At 47.5% G+C, this 18,060-nt stretch overlaps 1 long non-coding RNA gene across 2 annotated transcripts in view; it reads right to left on the bottom strand.

Moving 5' to 3' along the window:
• The window catches only part of LOC119878355, a 69,027-nt gene extending 59,295 nt beyond the window's left edge, over positions 1 to 9,732 (bottom strand). For both annotated transcript variants that reach the window (XR_005386805.1, XR_005386804.1), the window contains exon 1: positions 9,374 to 9,732. This is a non-coding gene — a long non-coding RNA (uncharacterized LOC119878355). The remainder of the gene's footprint in view (positions 1 to 9,373) is intronic.
• Between the last annotated feature and the right edge of the window lie 8,328 nt (positions 9,733 to 18,060).

Genomic DNA, 18,060 nt, shown 5'->3' with positions numbered 1-18,060 from the left:
TCTCAAAGTGTTCCAGTTCAACAACAACAAGGAAAGGCTGAAAGACTGTCACAATCCAGAGGAGCCTAAGAAAACATGAGGACAAATGGAATGTGATATGATTTCCTTAGCAAAAACTAAGGAAATCTGAATAAAGTATGGTCTTTAGTTATTGTGACTATTTTAATATTGATTCATTAGCTAATATTTGTGCCGTACTAATATAAGATATCAATAATTGGAGAAATTGAGTGCAAGTGCATGTGAATGCACTGTAGTATCTTCTCAATTTCCCTATAAATCTTTGTTTTTTTCCTAAGAAATAAGATTTATTTTGAAAATTGACTTAAATGAATCAGGCTTCAAGTATGAAGACATTTTAAGAATAGTTGAATTAACTTTGCCTTATTCTTAAAGAGTTCCTTTGATGGAAACAGAGTAAGAATTTTAGATCAGAAGGAAAGAAAAACACTTATGAATACGTATAATGCCTCCTCAACCTGAAAAGCAGTAAAGGAAAATAAATAGCAAAAGTCAGATAAAAATACTTCTAGTACAATAGACACCATATTGCAAGTGCATTTTTAAATTTTTTTTTATTTATTTATGATAGTCACAGAGAGAGAGAGAGAGGCAGAGACACAGGCAGAGGGAGAAGCAGGCTCCCTGCACCGGGAGCCTGATGTGGGATTTGATCCCGGCTCTCCAGGGTCGCGCCCTGGGCCAAAGGCAGGCGCCAAACCGCTGCGCCACCCAGGGATCCCTGCAAGTGCATTTAAAATTAGCAATGCATAACATTTATTTCCTTGACATTTGTCTTCAAAAGAGTTCACAGTGTTTCAGTGTCAGTTGAAACAGGGGAAGAATCTCAGGGAAGAATCCTTCACATAATAATAGGACCATTGGTAATAATGTCTCTCAGTACTTTCTAAATCCATAAAGATGCATTTTCTAATGAGTGACTGAACTGTGAAGAAAGAGATGAGAAACCCTCATCCCTCTGAACTACTTGTGTCAGAATATTTTAACCATAGTACTACGGATAGTAAATTATCCTTATTAACAGGAAATACGTCTCACATTGGAATCTGAGCAATCAGATGGGCAGAGAAAAAACACTTTGACCCGCTCCTCATCTTTTAAAGACTAAGGAGAGTTTTTCTATGTACGAAGTCAGTTGTCAAGATAGCCTTAGGGAATAAGAGTCAGCAGCATCGAATCCTGCTGCACAGCTGGGACACCCACACACCAGGTCTTCCTGATCACAATCACTGGGCCTGTCCCCCCAACACAGGATGCCACGTTGAGGTCATTTGCAATTGCTCTCTTAGGAGCTCTTGGGAAGGGGGAAGGAACTAGATAGGATGGGACAGGACACATGGAGGCCGAGAAAATTAAGGCCATTCCAATTTAAATTCAGCATTCGTACATGCCCAGCCATCCCAGGCCCCTGTGAAGAAGAGATGAAATTTACATTACTTCAGTTACAGAAAAAAAACAGAAGTTTACAGCTTAATGTCCTAGAAAGCCCCACAATAGAATCAAAACAGAGCCCAGGCCAAGGGCAGGAAGCCCCTATTAGAATGAGAGCAGAGCTCAATGCCCTTGAAGGGCTCATATCAAAATGTAAACAGAACTTAAGGAATTGCTCCAGCCCTTCTGGAGGTCGCTGAGACCAGCCCTTAAAACTAAGCTAAAACCCAACTCCGGGTCCTAGTCCCTGCTCCGCTGTGTTGGGTGTACTGGGACGCAAACTCGAGTTTGGAATTCAACCCTTGTGGGTTTGCATTGATGTCAGCTCCTTAGTGGTTTCTCGGATACGCAATCTTGGGCACAATACCCCCATGTCCCCTCCCACCTTGGCTGAACCCCTATCCCCTCCCAACCAGGCTGACACTCCGTCACCTCCCCGCCCACAACAAGTGGGCACAGGTCCTCACAAAGGTCCCACGGGCATGGTGGGGACTCCCCCCATCCCTGGCATCCCAGAGGAAGGAAGGAGGTTTGGCAGGACACACTCCCATGGTGACCACAGGGCTCCCTGCCCAGCATGGCAGCTCGTGACAGGTCGGGGTCTGTCCCTGACGCCTGCTCCTCCCCCCCAGTTTTCCCACAGGAAATGAAGGAGGAGGCCCTGGTCTCCTCCAGGGACATAACGCAGGTAGACTTGGACGTCAACAGGACGTTCGGTAGCCACATCATATATTAGGACTGCTAGGGGTCGGGTGAGGCTGCTGGGCCAGGGGGCTTTGGGGCCCGGGGGCTTCTGTGTAGGGAAAACGGAGCCTCTGACACCAGGGGGAGCAACAGCAGCCAACAACACACAACTCCATGGTAGGGTGATTGGGATGACCACCGTGCCCACCCCTCTGGGCCTCAGGGATGAGGAGGCCACTAGGATGGGGCTTCCAGGGGTTGCCATGGGAGCTGAACACCAAAGGGGAGAGGGTCGGCCCCATGAGAAGCAGGGGATGGGGTGGGGGATGTGGGGGGCAGGAACCAGACCTGGGGGCGAGGTGGCATGGCCGTGGCTGGAGCAGGATACACATCGATCCCATGAGGGTTGGACGGGTCAGAGTGACACCCATTCTCGGTGCTTTATATATTTCTAAATTCTATGCATTTAATTTGAGACAATTTGCAATTTGAAAGCATGCATATTATGATGACCCCCAGATAATGCCCCCGGTCCAGCCACGGCCCTGCACTGACCACACGGTGCCCCAGGGGCAGGTGTCACAACAAACCCCAGACTGGGGTCGCCTTGAACTGTAGATGTCTCCTTGTGCATCTTAGGGGAAGGAGATACCCTGTGTGCGCAGGCCCCACACGACATCCCCCTCATTCCCCACTCCCACTCCATCCCCCTACATCATCATCCCCAAAGGCATCCCACCTAAATGATCCCCCTCACACCCTCACAGCCCCACACAATCTCCACCCACACTATACCCCAACACCATCCCCCTACAACATCCCCCACACTCCACCACAATCATAACCCTGCTCCCACAGGATCCACCCCCACACCATTTATCCCTAGCAACGACCTGGTGCAGATGCCCCCTGTGGGACATGCTCACCCTCCCCGAGTTTCCCTGTATACCCTGATCCCATCAGAAGCCTGGTGTCCCATAGAGTACCCAGTGGTTGCAGGGAGCTGGAAAGACAGGGAGCCCCCGACTGGGTGGGTGCAGGTGAGTGGTGCAGACGATCCACCGTGTCCTGCTTCCACCCACTGTCCCTCCTGGAGGGCGGCACACCCTGCACAGGACACCAGCACCTAACCCATAGGAACCTGGGGTGACCTGGCCCCGGGCTCTGTGGGGGCTGAGTTGATTTGAGCCCCCCCAGGCCTAACAAAAAGACTAATGGGATCCAGCCCCCCATGGCCCTGGCCATCCCTGGATTCTGGCCCCGGGCTGAGCAAGCTGTCTCACAGCTGGATGTGGCCTCTTGGGCCCTGGGCGTACCCCACCGATCCAGGTCGCTGACCTAGGGCGCCCTTTGGATCCTGGGACACCCCAGGGTGGGGAGAGCAGGGGTAGGCTGGTGGGCCCCACCCATACTCACACCAGGAGGCAGGCTACTCCAGGTGCTGGGGTACCTGGGAGCCCGAGGCTGGGGTCCAGCTGCCCTGCGGGGATCCAGCACAGGAGCCCATGAACTGCAGGTCCAGGTCAGCTCTGCTCTCCTCAGAACCGTCTCTCAGGCTGAAACCTCAGGACACACGCCCCCCACCCGGATTCCACACATGCTCCCAGGTGGGGGACTCCAAAACCCGCACCCCCACCCCGTGTCATTCTTGCCCTCCCCTAAAGGACAGAAAGCTCTCCGTCCCTAGGGGAAGGTGTGCACCCTCGGCTCTGAGCCCGTTTGCTGTAGAAAGTCAATAAAGTGTTGTGGTGCGAAAATGCACAGGCAGCCCTTTTCTGTGTCTCCCAGAACACTGCATGGGGCTTGGAGAGACCCCCAGGGAGGAGGAGGGGGCACCACCCAGGCCCCACCAGCCCCTGCAGGGGCGCCACCATCCATACCCAGCTGACCTCTCCATGTGACTTCCAGGGGCGGCCGGATGCCAGGTTCAGGACCTGACAGACTTTACTGGGACTCAGGCTGTGCCCCTTGGGCCAGGAGGGGCTGGGACAGAGTGCCAGCCAGGAAGCCTCAGGTCACCAGTTTCTGTGCAAAGCCACCCAGATGTCTGTGCTCTCTCTGTGAAGGGGGCCGGGGCAGGCCGTGTTCTGGGGCCCCTCCTCCACCCATCATCCCCGTACCTGTATGCCTGGGGATCCCAGGACCGAGTCCCACAGCGGCCTCCAATTGGGGAGCCTGCCTCTCCTTCTGCCTATGTTTCTGCCTCTGCTGCTCTCTGTGTCTCTCATGAATAACTAAATAAAATATTTACATTTCAAAAAAGAAAGTAATACTGTAACAAGCGATGAAGAAGGGCATTATTTCATAATTAAAAAGACTCTCTATCAAGATCAAACTATATATTTATGCTGCGAAAATGGCAGGACCTAAATATAGAAACCAATTAACAACAAACATACAGGAACTCACTGATAATAATACAATGACAGCGGATTTTAACACCCAATTATGGCAATGGACCGATCGTCTATACAGAAAATCAACAAGGGAACAATAGCCTTGACACACTGGACCACAGGGACTCAACAGATATAGTCTGAACATTTCTTCCTAAAGCAGAATACACATTCCTTTCAATTGCACATGGGACATTCTCCAGAACAGGTCATATCATGGCCCACAAATCAGCCCTCAACAGGTACAACAGGTACAAGAAGGTTGATATCACACCCTGTACATTTTCGGACCACGACGCTATGAAACTCGAAGTCAACAGTAAGAAAAAATTTGGACAGACCAAAAATACGTGGAGATTATGAACATCCTACTAGAGAATGAATGGAGCAACCAGGAAATTAAAGAGGAAATTTAAAACAAATGAAAATGAAAACATGTTTCTCCAAACCTCTGGGATGTAGCAAAGGCAGTCGTACGAGGGAAGTACATAGCAATACAGGCCTACCTCAAGAAACAAGAAGTCTCCAATACACAGCCTAACCCTACACCTTAAGAAGCTGGAAAATGATTAGTAAACAAAGCCTAAAGCCTATAGAAGACGGGGAAAATAAAGATGAGAGCACAAATAAACAATACATAAACAACAAAGCAGTAGAATGGAATAACGAAACAAAGAGCTGGTTCTTCAAAATAATTAAGAAAATGGAATCAAGCCCTAGCCAGCCTTATCAACGAGAAAAGAGAAAAGACCTAAATAAATAAAATCACAAACGAGAGAAGAGAGATCAAATCAACACCAGAAAAATAAGACAATTATAAGGGAATACTATGAAAGATTATACGCTATCAGGGATCCCTGGGTGGCGCAGTAGTTTGGCACCTGACTTTGGCCCAGGGCGCGATCCTGGAGACCCGGGATCGAATCCCACGTCGGGCTCCCGGTGCTTGGAGCCTGCTTCTCCCTCTGCCTGTGTCTCTACCTCTCTCTCTCTCTCTCCGTGTGACTATCATGAATAATAAATAAATTTAAAAAGAAAAAAAATTAAAAAAAAAGATTATACGCTAACATACTGGGAGACCTGGAGGAAATGGACAAATGCCTAGAAATGTGCAAACGAGCAAAACTGAAATAGGAAGAAATAAAAAATGTGAACAGACCCATAACTAGCAAAGGATTTGAATCAGCAAGGCACCTGGGTGCCTCAGTGGTTGAGCATCTGCTTTGGCTCAGGTCATCATCCAGGGGTCTTGGGGGAATCAAGTCCCACATCAGACTCCCCGCATGGAGCCTCAATTTCCCTGTGTCTATACCTCTGCCTCTCTGTGTCTCTCATGAATCCATAAATAAATCCTTAAAAAAGAAAAAAGATAAAAATGAAAGGACCCAAATAAAATCTCAAATGAGAAAAGAGATATTACAACCAACACTAGAGAAATACAAACGATTATAGGAGAACAGTATGAAAAATTATATGCCAGCAACCTAGAACCTGGAAGAAATAGATCAATTCCTGGAAATATATAACATAGCAAAAATGAAAAAGGAAGAAATAAGAAACTTGAACAGACAGATAACCAGCAAAGAAATTGAATCAGTAATCAAGGATCTCCCCACAGGAGATGCTTAGATCAATAGAACAGAATGGAAATCCGAAACAAGATCGAAACCTGTAACTCTATGATCCATTAACGACAACAAGGCAGGACGGAATATCCAAAGCACAAAGACAGTCTCTTCAAGAAACCCTAACCCTGACCCCAGGAAAAGAACAAATGGTATTGGGAAAACCAGGCAGCCAAATGCAGAAGAATGAAACTGGACCACTTTCTTATACGATATATATAAAAAATAAATTCAAAATGGATGAAAGACCTAAATGTGAGATCTGAAACCATACAAAGAAGGAAAGATAGGCAGCAACGTCTTTGACATTAGCCATTGGATCTTATATATATAAAATATATTATATATATATATTTTTTTTAATTTTTATTTTCTATATTATATATATATATAAAATATATATATATTTGTTTTTTTAATTTTTATTTATTTATGATAGTCACACACAGAGGGAGAGAGAAAGAGACATAGGCAGAGACAGAAGCAGGCTCTATGCAGGGAGCCTGACGTGGAACTCGATCCCAGGTCTCCAGGATCGGGCCCTGGGCCAAAGGCAGGCGCTAAACCGCTGCGCCACCCAGAGATCCCTGGATCTTCTTTCTAGATATGCCTCTGAGGTGAGGAAACAAAAGCAAAAATACTATTGGGAATTCATCAAATTTAAAAGCTTCCGCAAAGTGAAGGAAAAAACCAAAGCTAAAAGTCAACATACAAAATGAAAGGCGTAATTGGTAAACAACACATCCAGTGAAGAGTTAGTATGTAAAACACATAAAGGAAATATAAATCTCAAGATCCTAAAAACAAATTATGCAACTGGAGATGGGCAGAAAAATGATGGACTTTGTCTCTGACAAGACAGCCAGATGGCCACCAGACACACGGAAAGACACTAAGCGTCACCCATCATCAGGGAAATGCAAACCAAAGCCACAATTATATGTCACCTGACAACCGTCATAATGGCGAATATTAACAACACAAGAAACAACAGGTGTTGGTGAGGCTATGGAGAAGGGGTAGCACCCTTACACTCCTGGTGGGCATGCAAAAAGATGTAGCCACTGTGGAAAACAGTGTGGATGGTCCTCGAGAAGTTAAAAAAAGGGGATCCCTGGGTGGTGCAGTGGTTTGGTGCCTGTCTTTGGCCCTGGGCGCGATCCTGGAAACCCGAGATGGAATCCCACTTCGGGCTCCCAGTGCATGGAGCCTGCTTCTCCCTCTGCCTGTGTCTCTGCCTCTCTCTTTGTGACTATCATAAAAAAATTTTTGGGGATCCCTGGGTGGCGCAGCGGTTTGGCACCTGCCTTTGGCCCAGGGCGCGATCCTGAAGACCCAGGATTGAATCCCACGTCGGGCTCCCGGTGCATGGAGCCTGCTTCTCCCTCTGCCTGTGTCTCTGCCTATCTCTCTCTCTCTCTCTCTCTCTGTGACTATCATAAATATATAAAAATTAAAAAAAAAAGAAAAAAAATTTTTTTAAAAAAGAAGTTAAAAATAGAGCTACCCTACGATTCCAAAATTGCAGAGCTAGGTATTTACCCCGTGGATACAAAAGTACTTTAGTAGATTCTAAACACGCAGCACAGTGTTTGTAGCAGTGTAAACAACAGCCAAACTGTGGATACAGCCCAGATGTCCATCGGCAGATGAATGGGCAGAAAGATGTGGTAAATATACACACTGCGACATCACTCGGTCATCAGAAGGGATGAAATGAAGCCATTTACAATGACGTGGAAGGAGTGGAAAGGATTTATGCTAAATGAACTCAGTCAGAGAAAGACAGATACCAAATACCATACAATTGCATTCACATGTGGATTTTAAGAAACCAAACAAACTGGCAAAGGGGCTCAGGGGGGATGAGAGAAGCAAACCAAGAGACACACTCTTAGTCACAGAGAATAAACTAATAAATACCAGAGGAAGGGGGGATGGGGAATCAGGGGATAGGGACAGTGGAGGGCACCTGTGACCAGTACCAGGCGTTGTATCCAAGGGTTGAATCACTATGTGGTAAACTGGAAGCTATATCATACTGTGTTTACAAACAGGAATTCAAGTAAAACTTTAAAATAATAATTGGTAGTATTGATGAAACATGGGCGCAGTAGAGATAATATCAGAAAGACAACTTAAAATCCAAATAAAGGGTCTCTAACCCACAAATCCCCTCCTTAGCTCAGCTCGGGAGAAGCCTGCCATGTCTATTCTGACCCCAGCAGAAGCCTGTATTTTGATTCTCCGGGGAGGCCACTGACTTGGTGGAGTCATGCTATCTTTGAACCCAAAACCTAGAGTGCACAAAACTAAACTGCCCATTACTACGAGTCCGAGTGCAGGCACATGCCAAGACCCAAACTCTAACCATACACAGACATAACCCTAACCCTATACTTAATCCTAATGTTAACATAACCCTTAAACAAAACCCATCACTAATCGAAAACCAAACACAAACCCCAAGACCAAAACACATTCACTGAAACTTTCTGCCAACCCTCACCCTAAATCCTAAACCTATTCTAAACCCTTAAGCCTGACCCCTACATTAAATCTAACCCTAACCTCTAACCCTAACCTTAACTTAATATACTCAAATCCTATTCCTAACCTTAACCTGTACCCTAACCTTAACCCAATACCAATCCTATCACATACCCCAAACTGTACTCTAACCTGTACCCTAAAACTAACTCCTAAACTACACCCTAAACCTATCTCTTACCTTTTTCCAAAACCATACCCTGACCCTGACCTGACCCTAATCCCTAACTAAACACTAACCCTAAACCTAGCACTAACCCCTATCCTAAACCTAACCCTCGCCCTAACCCTAAACATAGCCATTTACCCTAACCTCTAACCCTTACCCCTAACCCTAACTCACACCCTAAACCGTAACCCTAAATGGAAACCAAAACCATCCCTAACTGTAACCATAACCCTAACCCCACCTCCAAACCTCCTGCCCTAATCCCTAAAGCCTAAACCCTAACCCTAACTCTAAATCCTATCGCTAACCCTAACCCCGTTCCCTAATCCCTAATACCCACCCTAACTCCTAACTACTGACCCTTACCCTTATCCCTCACCCTAACCTGTAATCCGTAACCATAAGCTTAATCACAAACACCTAACATCTAACCTAAGCCTAACCACCAACTGCCTCCCCTCCCCTGACCCTACCATTCATTCTACCCATTCACTTACCCTGTGGTTCTGAGGAGTCCCTTCTGATGTGGACGTGGCCCCCAACGGAGCCTCCAGAGTCCTCCAGGGGGTCCTGAGGAAGCAGGGCTCCTGTGAGTGCGGACGTGGCCCCACGTGTTCCTGAGTCATAGTCAGCGGGTCCTGAGGATGCTGGGTCTCCTGTCACTGTGGACTATGCCTCACATCCTCTGGAAGCCTTAAGCAGGTCCTCAGGTGGCCGGGGGCTCCTGTCAGCCTGGACATGGCCCCACATCCCCCAGAAAACTCACGGCGCATCCTGAGGAGGCTGTGGGCTCCTGTCAGCATAGACGCAGCCCCATATTTCCAGAAGCCAAAGTCCAGGTCCTGTCAGGATTGACGTGGCCCCACATTTTCCTCAGCCTCACCATAAGACCTGAGGAGGCTGGCGGCTCCTGTCAGCATAGATGTGGCCCCAAATCTTCCAAAAACTTCACAGTGGGTCCTGAGGAGGCTGGAGACTCCTGTCAGTGTGGATTGGCCACCCACATTTTTCTGAGGCCTCACCACAGGCCCTGACAAGGCTGGGGTCTTCTGTCCACATGGACGTATCCCATATTTCCCCAAGCCAACACTGGGGGTCCTAAAGAAGTCAGCATCCTGTTGTGTAGATGTCACCCAACGTCCTCCCGAACATCACTGAGGGTTCTGAGGAGACCGGGGCTCCTGTCACCGTGAATGCGGACCCCAACTTCCAGAAGCCTCAACTTATGTCCTGAGGTGGCCCAGGGGCTCTTGTCAGCGTGGATGTGGGCCCATATCTTCCTGAAGACTCCCCGTGGGTCCTGAGTGGCCCAGGGGCTCCTTTCAGCCTGGATGCAAGCCCACAATTTCCTGAAGCTGCAGCTCATCAGCGTGGACGCTTCCCCACGTCCTCCTCAGGCCTATCCTAGCACAGGCTTGCTCCTGTTATTGCAGGCAGATTAGGCCTCCTGCCCATTCAGGCCCCCTGGGTGGGGCCTGGGCTCGGGCGCCCCCTGCGGGACGCTCAGGCGCTGTAGGAGGCTGTGCAGGAGGCAGCGGGCGCATCAGGGACAACACCTGCCTCCTTTCAGGCTCCAGCTGTGGCCTGTTAGCTTCGGAAACGTCTCACTGAAACGGAGCCTAACACCCGGCTTCCCCAGAAATACTAAAGGACAAGGAATTGGAGCCCACAGGACGCGAAATGAAATGTGGACCAGACTTTTACCACATCCCACAAAACTCACTCAACCCTCTTCCACTGTGGGCGGGACTGCGGGCTGGTGCAGCCACCCTGGAAACAGTTTGGAGGCTCCTCAGGAAGTTACAAATAGAGCCGCCCTGCGACCAGCAGGTGAAAGGCCTGAGCTCACTCCGAAGATACAGATGCAGTGAGAATCGGGACACCTGCATGTCCTGATGTTCACAGTATCCGGGTCAACAGTAGCCACATTGTGGGAGGAGCCTCGGTGCCCTCGGGCAGATGATGGATTAAAAGGATGGGAGATAAATGATGGTCATAGAGAGAGGAATGGTATTCAGCTTTCAAAGAGAAAGAAATCTTGCCATTTGCAATGACGTGGATAGAACTAGAGGGATCATGTTAAGTGAAATAAGTCAGTCAGGAAAGAGAATGACCGTGTGGTGTCATTCATAGGTGGGATTAAAGAAGCGAAGCATATAACAACTGTGAAGGGAAGGAAAAACAAAATGAAAACAGTTGCAGGAAATGCAGACTCTTAATGATAGGAAACAAACTGAGGGTCGTTGGAGGCGGGGGGGTGGGTTAACAGGAGACCGGCATGAAGGAGGGCATGTGATGTCATGAGCACTGCTGTTATCTCCAACTGGTGAATCCGTGAATTCTTCCTCTGAAAGTATAATACACTATCGGTTAATTAATTGGGTTTAAATTAAATTAAGTTAAAAAATCAGTTGTATCAAAGCACATTTCCTTCTGGACTCTCTGTTTTGCTCATTCAGCTTATACTGGGACCACCCGCCGTGGGACTGGTTTGCCTACATAGGCTCCATGCCTCGTCCATGGCCCAGCCCAGGGCTAGAACTCACCACCCCTAATATCGGGACAGGAGGTGTGGTCAGGAGTCGGATGCTTAACCAACGGAGCCAGGTGGGGGCCCGAAAACCACACTGCTTTATCCTGTGTCTCTGTGACATCATTTGAAATCGGAAAGTGCTGCATCCCAATCTGTCCTGCTTCTCAAATACTGATTTGCTGTCCCGGGTCATTTGTGGGGGCGGATAGATGTTATGGATTTTTTTTCCTATTTCTAAGACCTGCCACCATGATTTTGATAGGAATGACATTGAAACTGAGGGTGCCTACAGGAACTGCAGACATTTTCACAAGATGAGGCTCCCACCCCATGAGCCCAGGACGGCCTCCCAGAGCCTGGTATGGTTCAGTGCACAAGTCTTGTGCTCCTTTGGTTCAGTCTCATTATTTATTCTCCTTGATGCTCCTGAGAAGGCCTTCACGTCCTTCCTTTCCTTCCTGAGTGCTCATTGTCAGGACACAGCAAGGCTACTCTGCTCTGTAGGGTCAGTTTGTGTCCGTGACTTTACTGAACTCACTCCTTAGTTCTAACACGTTTTGGTGGAGGCTCCCGGGTTTCCTGTTTCCAGTACCGCATTTTCAGCATATAGCAACAGTGTGACATACCCCTTCCAGGTGTGGAACCTTTGCTGTTTACAGCTTAATGTCCTAGAAAGCTCCACAATAGAATCAAAACTGAGCCCAGGCCAAGGGCAGGAAGCCCCTATTAGAATGAGAACAGAGCTCAATGCCCTTGAAGGCCACATATCAAAATGTAAACAGAACTCGAGGAATTCCTCTAGCCCTTCTGGAGGTCCCTGAGACAAGCCGTTAAAACTAAGCTAAAACCCACCTCGGGGTCCAAGTCCCTGCTCTGCTGTGTCGGGTATACTCGGACACCAGCTCGAGCTTATAAATAAACCATTGTGTGTTTGCTTCGGTGTGGGCTTCTTGGTGGTTTCTCGGATTCGCAATCTTGGGCACAACAGTCTGAGATAAAAAAACAAAACCAAAAGCAGCTCGGACGTAGGCAGAGTGAAAGCAGGATTCTGAGAAATGAGCTTGGGGGCTCTTCTGTGGAGGGCCTGCAGACTGGGGGTGGGATGATCAGCCCCAGACCCAGAGGACCCAGCATCCCCACCGGCATCATGCCAAATAGCACTGAGTCTCAGGGAGCAGCACAGTGCCACCCGCTGGAGGCAAGAGTCACTGAAAACCACCCGGCCCCTGACCCTGCAGGTGCATCACCTAGGCAGATGTGCACCTGACAATCAGCACCATGGGCCATCCCCAGACCCCGCACAGACCACTCACTGCCAACAAGTTGTCGGACCACAGAGGCTGTAGAGATTCAGCACTGCCTGGAAAGTAGGGTCTAGCTTCCTTTGTAATTTGTGCTTTATTTTCATTTATTTTCTTTGATTCTATTTTATTAATTGCCTTATTTTAATTTTTATGTACGTACCATATATATTTCTTATTTTTACACTCATGGTACTTTAATTGTGTTTGTTATTTTGGGATTTAGAATCTTTTAACAAGGAGGCCAAAATAATCTGGTGGGTTTTTTTTTGGGGGGGGGGAGGGAAGTTGTTATTGTTTTTCTTGGTTTTTCTTTTTCTTCCTTCTTTCTTTTCTGGAAAAAATAATGAGATGTAGAAATTCAACTCCATAAAATAACATGAGGTAGTACTCACAGCCAGGAAGTCCATCAATACAAATATATGATGTCTAACTACAGTTTAAAACAATGATTATAAAGATAGCATCTGGGCTAGAAAAAGCACAAAAGAAAACTAGAGCATCCCTTACTGTAGAAATAAAATAACTAAAATTTAGTCAGGCCAACGTTAAAAATGCTATAACTGAGATGCAGTCCCAAGTGGAAGCCTTAAAAACAACGAAAGTTATGGACCACAGAGACAGATTTAGGGAACTCAGCCACTTATTAAAACAATAACATTCATGTCATAGGAGACTCAGAAGATGAAGGGAGAGAAAAGGTGGGCCTTGCTCATCCATTAGAAACGACAAATACCCACCATTTGCTTCAACGTGGATGTAACTGTAAGGTATTATGCTGAATGAAGTAAGTCAATTGGAGAAGGACAACATTGTATGTTGTCATTCACTTGGGTAATATAAATAATAGTGAAAGGGAATATAGGGGAAGGGAGAAGAAATGTGTGGGAAATATCAGAAAGGGAGACAGAACATAAAGACTCCTAACTCTGAGAAACGAACTAGGGGTGATGGAAGGGGAGGAGGGCAGGGGTGGGTGTGCATGTGTGACGGGCACTGAGGGGGGCACTTGACGGGATGAGCACTGAGTGTTATTCTGTATGTTGGTAAATTGAACACCAATAAAAAGTAAATTTATTATTGAAAGAAAGAAAGAAAGAAAGAAGAAAGAAAGAAAGAAAGAAAGAAAGAAAGAAGAAAGAAAGAAAGAAAGAAAGAAATAGGGGCACCTGGGTGGCTCAGTCAGTTAAGCTTCTGCCTTAAGTCAGATCATGATCCAGGTCCCAATGTAGGCTCCCTGTTCAGCAGGGAACCTGCTTCTCCCTGTCCATCTGCCGCTCTCACTCATGGTTTTTCTCTTCTCTCCCTCTCTCTCTCAAATAATTAAATAACATCTTTGAAAAGGAAAAAAAAACAAACACACAAGGAAGAGAAATCTCTCATATAGAAGAATTTCAAACAATTTGTGCAGACTTTCCACCCTCAAGTTGGTGAGCATAGCTTCCCACTCTTACGTGTGGAATACACATAGTAATTTCCGTCTACAAAATATATTATGAAAAACTTAAAATAATAATGATAATATAATGATAATGATAATAATAATAATAATAAGAGGAAGAAGAAGAAGAAAAGAAGAAGTAGAAGAAGAAGAAGAAGAAGAAGAAGAAGAAGAAGAAGAAGAAGAAGAAGAAGAATCACTTAACTACGGAGAAAGATGACAAACACTACCTCAGCAAGATGATCAGATCGATACCAAGACGGATAAATCATGTTGATAGTATCTATCCTTTATATGATATAATAAAAATGGCAGTATATCTCTGTATATAATCCACAAAAACAGTTCAATCATGAGATAAACAACAGACATGTCTCAACTGAGGGAAATTTTACAAAATACTCTACTTCTCAAAGTGTTCCAGGGCAACAACAACAAGGAAAGGCTGAAAGACTGTCACAATCCAGAGGAGCCTAAGAAAACAGGAGGACAAATGGAATGTCATATGAGGGGTGGTAACTTAGCAAAAACTAAGGAAATCTGAATAAAGTATCATCTTTGGTTAATGCGAATATTTTAATATTGATTCATTAGCTAACATTTGTACCGTACTGATATAAGATATCAATCATTGGAGAAACTGAGTGCAAGTGCATGCAAATGCTCTGTACTATCTTCTCAATTTCCCTATAAATCTTTGTTTTTTTTCCTAATAAATAAGATTTATTTTGAAAATTGACTTAAATGAATCAGGCTCCAAGTGTGAAGACATTTTAAGAACAGTTGAATTAACTTTTGCCTTATTCTTAAAGAGTTCCTTTGATGGAAACAAAGTAAGAATTTTATATCAGAAGGAAAGAAAAACACTTATGAACACGTATAATGTCTCCTCAACCTGAAAAGCAGGAATGAGTAATAAATAGCAAAAATCAGAAAAAAAATACTTCTATTATAATAGACACCATATTGCAAGTGCATTTAAAATTAGCAATGCATAACATTTATTTCCTTGACATTTGTCTTCCAAAGAGTTCAAAGTGTTTCAGTGTCAGTTGAAACAGGGGAAGAATCTCAGGGAAGGATCCTTCACATAATAATAGGACCATTGGTAATAATGTCTCTCAGTTCTTTCCAAATCCATAACGATGCATTTCCTGAGGAGTGACTGAGCTGTGAAGAAAGAGATGAGAAACCCTTATCCCTCTGAATTACTTGTGTCAGAATATTTTAACCATAGTACTATGGATAGTAAATTATCCTTATTCACAGGAAATACGTCTCACATTGGAATCTGAGCAATCAGATGGGCAGAGAAAAAAGGCTTTGATTGGATCTTCATCTTTTAAAGATAAAGGAGAGCTTTTCTATGTATAAAGTCAGTTGTCAAGATAGCCTTAGGGAATGAGTCTGCAGCATCAAATCCCGATGCACAGCCCGTATGCCCGCACCCCAGGTTTTCCTGATCCCAAATCCCTGGGCCTGTCCCCCAACAGACCCTGCCAACCTGAGGTCATTTGCAATTGCTCTCTCAGGAGCTCCGGGGAAGGGGGAAAGAGCTAGAAAGGATGGGAGGGGACGCAAGGAGGCCAAGAAAATGAAGGTCTTTCCTCTTTAAGTTCAGGGTTCAAACAGGTCCATCCATCCCAGGCCCCTGTGAACAAGAGGTAAAATTTACATTACTTCAGTTACAGGAAAAAAACAAAAGTTTGCAGCTTAATGTCCTAGAAAGCCCCACAATAGAATAAGAACTGAGCCCACCCCAAGGGCTGGAAGCGCCTATTAGAATGAGAACAGAGGTCAATGTCCTTGAAGGCCCCATATCAAAATGTAAACAGAACTTGAGGAATTACTCCAGCCCTTCTGGAGGTCCCTGAGACAAGTCCTAAAAACTAAGGAAAAAAACCACCACGAGGTCCAAGTCCCTGCTCCTCTGTGTCGCGTGAACTTGGACGCAAACTCGAGTTTGGAAATCAACCCTTGTGGGTTTGCATCAGTGTCAGCTCCATAGTGGTTTCTCAGATTCACAATCTTGGGCACAACACCCCCATGTCCCCTCCCACCTGGGCTGAACCCCTATCCCCTCCCACCCAGGCTGACACTCAGTCACCTCCCTGCCCACAACAGCTGGGCACAGGCCCTCACACAGGTGTCACGGGCACGGTGGGCACTCCCGCCATGCCCGGCCTCCCAGAGGAAGGAAGGAGGTTTCGGCAGTACACACTCCCATGGTGGCCCCAGGGCTCCCTGCCCAGCACGGCAGCTCCTGAGAAGTCGGGGTCTGTTTCCCTGACAACTGCTCCTCCTCCCCGGTTTTCCCACAGGAAATGAAGGAGGAGGCCCTGGTCTCCTCCAGGGACATCACGCAGGTAGACTTGGACGTCAACAGGACGTTCGGCAGCCACACCATATTTTGGGATGGCTAGGGGGTCGGGTGAGGCTGCTGGGCCAGGGGGATTCGGGGCCCTGAGGGAGGCCCGGGTCCTTCTGGGTAGGGAAAATGGGGCTTCTGAGGCCGGGGGAGCAATAGAAGCCAAAAACACACTGCTCCATGGTAGGATGCTGGGGATGACTCCCGTGCCCACACTCCCGATGCCTCGGGGATGAGGAGGCCAGAAGGATGGGCCTTCAGGTGTTGCCATGGGAGCTGAACACCAAAGGGGAGAGGGACGGCCCCCTGAGAAGCAGGGGATGGGGTGGGGGACGTGGGGGGAGGAACCGGACCTGGTGGCCAGGCTGCATGGCGGCTGCTGGAGCAGGACACACATCGATCCCATGAGGGTCAGACGGGTCAGAGTGACACCCACTCTCAATGCTTTATATTATTCTAAATTCTATGCATTTACTTTGAGACAATTTGCAATTTGAAAACATACATAGTATAATGATCCCCAGATAATGCTGCTAGTCCAGCCAGTTCAGGGGCAGGTGTCACTGCAAACCCCAGACTAGTCGCCTTTAAGTGTAGACGTCTCCTTGTGCATCTTAGAGGAAGGAGATGCCCTGTGTCCGCAGGCCCCCCACGACATCCCCCTCATTACCCACTCCCACACCATCCACCTACATCATCATCCCCATTGGCATCCCACCTACACCATCCCCCTCAAACCCACACAGCCCCACACAATCCCCACTCACACTATACCCCAACACCATCACCCCTACACCATCCCCCACACTCCACCACCATCATAACCTTGCCCCCACACCAAACACCACACCATCGGCCCTCAGCAAGGACCCGGTGCAGGTGCCCCCTGTGGGACATGCTCAGCCTCCCCAGGTTTCTCTGGATACCCTGCTCCCATCAGAAGCCTAGGTGTCCCATAGAATACCCAGGGTTTACAGGGAGGAGGGAAGACAGGGAACCCCCAACAGGGTGAGTACAGGTGAGTGGTGCAGAGGACCCACTGTGCCCTGCCTCCTCCCACTGTCCCTCATTTAGGGTACACACCCTGCACAGGACACCAGCCCCTAACCCATGGGGATCTGGCCTGGCCTGGCCCTTGGCTCTGTGAGGGTTGGGGTGATATGAGCCTCCGCCCCAGGCCCAACACAAAGACTAATGGGATCCAGCCCTCATGGCCCTGGCCAGCCCTGGATTCTGGCCCTGGGCTGAGCGAGCCCTCTCACAGCTGAATGTTGACTCCTGGACCCTGGGGTAGGATGGTGGGCCCCACCCACACCCACACCAGGAGGCAGACTCCTCCAGGTGCTGGGGTGCCAGGGAGCCCGAGGCCGGGTCCCAGCTGCCCTGTTGGGACCCAGCGCAGAAGCCCATGAGCTGCAGGTCCATGTCAGCTCTGCTGTCCTCATAACCATCTCTCAGACTGAAACCTCAGGACACACGTACCCACCCAGAGTCCACACATGCTCCCAGGTGGTGGACTCCAGCACCCGCCCCCCAACCCA

This window comes from Canis lupus, unplaced genomic scaffold (assembly GCF_011100685.1).
Source record: "Canis lupus familiaris isolate Mischka breed German Shepherd unplaced genomic scaffold, alternate assembly UU_Cfam_GSD_1.0 chrUn_S1539H1726, whole genome shotgun sequence".
Classification (NCBI taxonomy): domain Eukaryota; kingdom Metazoa; phylum Chordata; class Mammalia; order Carnivora; family Canidae; genus Canis; species Canis lupus.
Note: the sequence above shows the minus strand (reverse complement) of the source record. Positions and strands in the feature narration are given on the sequence as shown.